Here is a 4,668-nt window from a genome sequence, read left to right as displayed (position 1 = left end):
TTAAAATTCATAAAACAGTACACGAACAACAACATAAATAATCCGCAAAGGGTCCAACAATGGGCAATTACCAGCTACTGGTGAAAACTGTCAGCCGGCAGTTCTTAAGAGCATATACGGTATTACAACTATGCAATTAGCAGGACTCATTCACCATCCGTCTGGTTCCCCACAATGGACTCCATTTTCCCTCTCAGGTAAGACACAGGTAAGCCAACGTGTTTCAACCCTATAAAGAGGGTCTTTGTCAAGGCAAAAGGTACCCGGTGTATACTGTGAATTTCCCATCAACTCCTTTTTAAATCTCCCGCATACAATCCCCAGGCGGTGGGTGCAGGTGGCTCCTATACATCCAGCAACTACTAGTCCCATGAGCCCTTGCCGCGTCCTGCCGCTCAATGCTCTCATCATTTCCGGTAGCAATAAAGATCACGCATCTTCCATTCTTGATACATCACATCCGGTAACAATGGTAACCCATTTTGTATGGAAACAATCACTGATTGCGTCTCTAGTGTTTTTCCACGACTTTAGTCAGCGATATCCACAAATATATATTGCACCAGTCCCGATCACATTATATGTCCAGATAAAAAATAATAAAAAAAACCACACAATTAATATATAATGTAAAAAACACCACATTCCATATATCTCTTTTAAATGAATGGATAATTGAAAAAGTACTTATAGTAAAGTGCCCACTGCCCAGTGCAGAGATATCAGAGATAGAATGCTAAAAGCTATTCATACCATTTAACCTCAAAGTCCAAGTTAAGCCCTCCTTGTTTTAAGGTTCCTAGCTAATAGATGGATTTCTTCTCTGTTTTCACTAATTGGGTAGAATGGTCCCTCTGACGCCAGTGGCCGTTCACCCATTGGATGCCCACAGACTTCTTTATAGCACTCCTCACTAATGTAGTACTCAAGTTCGGTGCCCTTCTATAAATGCACTTGGTTTTTTTTGGAAGCAATTGGCCTACTATTGGGTCCTTTCTCAAGATCTCCCAATGCTAACCCAATATTTTTTCAAAATCTCTATGGTGACTATTAAAACAACTAATAAAAGCCCACTCATATGGAGTCAATTTCTCTTCTGGCTGTTTCCTTCTGTTTTTAAGAAGTTCTTCCCTAGGTAAAAAAAAATATTTTCATTTCAAAGATTCCTTTTATATACACGCCCATGGGCACCAGGTACTTCTTTTAATAGTCACTATAGAGATTCGGAAAAAATATTGGGTAAGCATTGGGAGATACATATTAGGATGCAGGAGATTTAAAAAGGAGGGGATGGGAAAACACCCGCTGTATTGGGTTGAAACGCATTGGCTTACCTGAGAGAGAAAATGGAGTCCATTGTGGGGAAGCAGATGGATGGTAAATGAGTCCTGCTGATTGCCTAGGTGTAATACCGTATATGCTCTTAAGAACTGCTGTCTGACAGTTCTCACCAGTAGCTGGTAATTGCCCATTGTTGGACCCTTTGCGGATTATTTATGTTGTTGTTCGTGTACTATATACATGTGTTTTATGAATTTTAAAACTTTGTGTGAAAATTAAAAATTGTGCTTCACTATATGCACTTTCCTTCTTCCTTTCATATATTGGGACCTCCATACTGAAAACTGAGTTACTGAGGACCCTAGAGAGGATATGGTCAAATATCAGGATATTACTATTTAATGCGCTCCTTTGTATGTATTGTCACCATTTTTTGTATATCGAGTTTATTGGTGAAGGTTTTTGAGAGTAACCTTTGAGTGACAGAACACACCATAGAGATGCTTTTTATGCGCACCTGAGAACTTTTCTACACCTTGTCTTTCCAGTGGTGCACATTGTTTTCCACAACACTAGGGGTCTGATTCTGAGTCGCACACTGCTTAAACAGCTTTATTATAATATGCTGTAGTCATACGTGTGACTTTATGGTAATACTAGTATCAGCTAGAAATGTGCATAGACTCCACCCCTGTGTTTTAGTTTTGCCTCTAAATCGTGGTCGTGTTCTGGCAAAACCACCCTAACATGTTTTTGTTTTGGATTGGTATTTCTGTAATATTTATAAAAACAGCTAAAATCATGTAATTTGGGCCTGTTTTTGTTCCTACAATATTATTAACATCAGTAATATTCATTTCCAGTGTGAAATATCACCTGAGATGACCAGGAAGCAACATATATGCCATCCAAAACAAGCAAGATTTGTATTTATATCTGAGGTCAGAACTTGGTGGGATGACTCGAGCCAGGACTTGGTTCACCTACCCAACGTTTCTTGAGCCTGGACTTGATTTGAATCAAAACCTCTAAGTGAGTTTGGTGTGTTTGGATTTCAGCAAAACTGAACCTCTCAAGTATTATCCCTTGCCCTGGTGTACAGCCATGCATTTGAATGAACAATAGCAATAATAATGGCTCATTATTGAGTAAGTAAAATTGCACCATTAGAGCCACTGTTTTAAGTAACAAACATTTATACACCCACATAGTACTTTTGAAGGTTCAACTCTGAAACCTGGGATGTTAGGGAGCAATTACATTAAAAGTGATGCACATGACGTGCCACCATAATGATGTGGAAATGTTTGTAATGATGAAACATCACAGGCACCACTTCATTCTTAATAACTCACACCTCAATAGAGGTACACAGTCACATCTGAACAAGGGTAAGGAATTTGGGAACAAGTTTGAATTGTGCTGTGCTCCTACTTATTACTTATATAGTGCCTAACCCTAACCCCCCCCCCCCCACACACACACACACAGCCTAACCCTAATGATCCTTTCCCAGCAGCCTAACCTCCCCGGTGGTGCCTAAACCTAACAACCACCCTGCAGCCTAAGCCTAGGGGTCTTCAGCATACTTAATGTCAGGCTCTCAGATGTCGGGATACCGGTGTCGGCTTTCCGAGTTATGCCAGCATCCTGACCGCATTCCCTACAAATGTGTCCTTATATGTATGGCACAACTTAATATTTGTATTGCATTCACCCAGTATAGTATAGTGTCCTGGGTACTTAGAATTAGAATATTTGTCACAAAGGAATTTGTATAAAAACACATTAATCACAACTTTGTGTAGTGAATTGTGAGGCTCACTAATATCAGTCCTCAGTCTTAAGCCTTGTTACACAAATTAGCATCTGAGTGGAACACAGGAACTGCATGGAATGGCAGTGCCAGGGTAAAGGGAACAAAATAATTTTACGTTTGTTACATATGTGATTTATTGTACCAATTCCATGCTACGGAATCCAAGCATTGTACGGTTGTTGCATATGTGATTTAAATAAGCAGCACATTCAGTAAAAAAAAAACTATGTGGTAGGACACATAGTGTGGCTTACTCAAAAAGTCCATAATTATTAAAAAAAATTGTCTATTTGTCATGATTTTAGGGTAAGCGTTTGTGAACACGTGTATGATACCAGTCTCTGATTTTTGAATGTCAGCAAGAGATGGTAAAATTCTTAGCATTAAGAACACAGAACATGGGGGCTCAATCAGACCTGATCGCTCGCTAGTGTTCTTTTGCAGCCTAGTGTTCGGATAGTCGCCGCCCACCATGGAGTGTATTTAGCTGTGCAAGTGTGCGATCGCATGTGCAGCAGAGCGGTACAAAAAAATGTTGTGTAGTTTCTGAGTTGTCCTGAACTTACTCAGCTGCTGCGATCACTTCAGCCTGTCCAGGACCGGAATTGACGTCAGACACCCGCCCTGCAAACACTTGGACATGCCTACATTTTTCCAACCACTCCCTGAAAACAGTTAGTTGCTACCCACAAATGGCTTCTTCCTGTCAATCTCCTTGCGATCGGCTGTGAGAATGGATTCTTCATAAAACCCATCGCACAGCAACGATCTGCTTTGTACCCGTGCAACGTTCCTGCGCATTGTGGTGCATAAGCATGCGCAGTTCTGACCTGATCGCAGTGCTGCAAAAAATTATAGTGAGTGTTCAGGTCTGAATTACCCCCTTAGTGCTTAGGTTGCTAGTTGTGATCATCATTACCATCATCATCATCATCATGCCCATACATGCCTGAATTTGGTTTTGCAGCATGCATGGTACGAAAACATACAGTACAAGATATAACAACAAACAGCAAAATGTAAGGTATTAGCTCACAATCCCAGCAGTCAAAATACTGATGCCGGAATCCCGGCACCTGTCAGAACTAGAGATGAGCGGGTTCGGGTCGTCGAGATCCGAACCCCCCCCGAACTTCACCTATTTTACACGGTTCCGAGGCAGCCTCGGATCTTCCCGCCTTGCTCGGTTAACCCGAATGTGGCCGAACGTCATCATCCCGCTGTCAGATTCTCACGAGATTCGTATTCTATATAAAGAGCAGTGCTTCGCCGCCATTTTCACTTGTGCATTGGAGATTGAACGGAGAGGACGTGGCTGCGTTCTCTCCCTGAATAGCTCCGTATCTGTGCTCAGTGTGCTGCAAATATCTGTGCTCAGTGTGTTGCAAATATCTACGTTCTCTGCCTGAAAACGCTCCATATCTGTGCTCAGTGTGCTGCAAATATCTGTGCTCAGTGTGCTGCATTGTGGGGACCACCAGTATATAATTATAGTAGTACAGTACAGTAGGCCATTGCTGTATCTTGCAGCTCTGTGTCAAGTATACTATCCATATCTGTGCTGCATT

The sequence above is a fragment of the Pseudophryne corroboree genome, chromosome 1 (genome assembly GCF_028390025.1).
Source record: "Pseudophryne corroboree isolate aPseCor3 chromosome 1, aPseCor3.hap2, whole genome shotgun sequence".
Classification (NCBI taxonomy): Eukaryota; Metazoa; Chordata; class Amphibia; order Anura; family Myobatrachidae; genus Pseudophryne; species Pseudophryne corroboree.
Note: the sequence above shows the minus strand (reverse complement) of the source record.